The sequence below is a fragment of the Rhagoletis pomonella genome, unplaced genomic scaffold (genome assembly GCF_013731165.1).
Source record: "Rhagoletis pomonella isolate Grant_MI unplaced genomic scaffold, Rhpom_1.0 Rhpom_scaffold_00001, whole genome shotgun sequence".
In the NCBI taxonomy this organism is placed as follows: domain Eukaryota; kingdom Metazoa; phylum Arthropoda; class Insecta; order Diptera; family Tephritidae; genus Rhagoletis; species Rhagoletis pomonella.
This window is the reverse complement of record NW_023458555.1, coordinates 49,305,388-49,307,171: the sequence shown is the minus strand read 5'-3', so window position 1 is coordinate 49,307,171 and position 1,784 is coordinate 49,305,388. Positions and strand designations below refer to the sequence as shown.

Sequence of the window (1,784 nt, the reverse complement as noted above, 5' to 3'; positions counted from 1 at the left end):
CAAATTTAAGAGTACCGTTAATTTCTTCATGGTCCAATGATCGGATCTAAACTAATAGAAATCGGTTAACGTTGTTCAAAGTTATGCGGTACCATACATAAATATATGTACCATATATAAATATTCCAACGAATTCATTACCTTCTAATTTTTTTTTGAAGTCGGTTAAAACTTAACAAAAAAAAATGTTAACTTGAAAAACTTTGTGAATATTGAAAAAATCTCCATGTGATGGCATGTTGAGTCACTGTACACACATACATATGTATTTATATACAAACGTAATTAAACATATCTATAGGTATGAACCATGTATGTATGTATATATAGATAAATGTGCACATTTTAATTTGCATAGATTTGCACAATAATCGCTACTGAATTAAAGTGTTTAGTTTTTTTTTTTCTTTTACGTCTGACTGCTTCTGTGTGGCAAATCAATATTCTCAAGCTGGGTTTAATAAATTTTCAAATTGCTGATTTTTGTATACTTATTGGACTGTATTTTTCACTACAGACATTTGATTTTTTTTAATTTATTTAATTTAATTAAAACGTGATAGAATGCGACTGTGCAACTCTGATGCAATATCGGTGTGTTTTTTTTTCAATTTATTGCATTTGCTTGTAGCCAAGGCACGTGTTATCAAATTCTTCACGTTCGATGGATATCAATCAGAGCAATTTTTTCGGTTTCCTTACCCTTTTTGTGAGCCTTTGGCATTTCGAGTGTTATATGCATATGTACATATGTAGGTACATTCGTATATTCCGCATTTCAATATTTTTTATTAAATTCCTCACTGGCGTTTTACTGCGATAACTGATGCTTGTGATGCTATAAAGTAAGATAAAAAGAAAGATTTATTTTCGTTACGTTTCCCATATAAAATCTCATATTTATAACAATTAGACTTCACAAGCTTGTAATTGATGATTTTACAAGGCGACATGTGAGTATACAATGTGTGTGTGTGTTGTGTATGCAAGTATAAATATTTGTTAACATGTGTCCATGCCTACATGATTACGCGAAGGTTGAGTTGATCAGCGTGCCATCACCGGCTGGTATCATCTGTTTTATTTTGCATATAAATCCTTTCAATTGGTCAAGACTTAAAATGTAATACTTATATGCATATGCACTGCACATGTAATTGTATACATATACATATATGTATGCATGTTTACACATGCACGTACATATATTGTTTTTGTTTACTTAGATTTACGAATCTTTAAAGTACATCAATTTAAACGAATTATTTATTGTTGGCGGAACCTACTAGAAATCCACTGGATGTGTAATCTTTATTTTTCTTATTTTGTAATTTTTTGTTCTTTTAAAGTCAAAATTAAGGAAGTAATTCAGACTTTAATCTGTATCTTACTTCACATTACTTACTTAAACATAAAGTGACTAAAACAAGTGTCAACGTGTTTATTTATTTATTTTAATATTCCCAACGTTTTTTCAAATAAATTTTTTTTTGTTTGTTATTTTTCTACAAAAAAGCTTTAGACAAAACCAAATAATGGAGAGTTTCAAACTTTATACTCCATCGGCCGAAGCACCTCCAACCAAGCAAACAAAATTCATAGGAATTTGGCACATACAAAAATAATTTATACCAAATTTTTCATACAAATTTCATACCTTTTAATCTGAATTTTTACAAGATTTATGTGTATGCAGTTTTATAGCACATACAATTTTAGTCTCATGGAGTGCAAGTTTCAAGCGTCTAAAATATCGCATTGATTTTTAATACGTTTTTTTTTTT

At 29.2% G+C, this 1,784-nt stretch overlaps 1 protein-coding gene and 1 long non-coding RNA gene across 12 annotated transcripts in view; one reads left to right on the top strand and one right to left on the bottom strand.

Annotated features, from left to right (window-relative positions):
- The window catches only part of LOC118745812, a 9,793-nt gene extending 8,681 nt beyond the window's left edge, over positions 1-1,112 (bottom strand). Inside the window, exons 1-2 of the long non-coding RNA XR_004993712.1 lie at positions 1,024-1,112; positions 703-838 (exon numbers count right to left, since the gene is read on the bottom strand). This is a non-coding gene — a long non-coding RNA (uncharacterized LOC118745812). The remainder of the gene's footprint in view (positions 1-702; positions 839-1,023) is intronic.
- The window catches only part of LOC118745751 (TLD domain-containing protein 2), a 321,509-nt gene that overhangs the window by 39,528 nt on the left and 280,197 nt on the right, over positions 1-1,784 (top strand). The window lies entirely within an intron of this gene.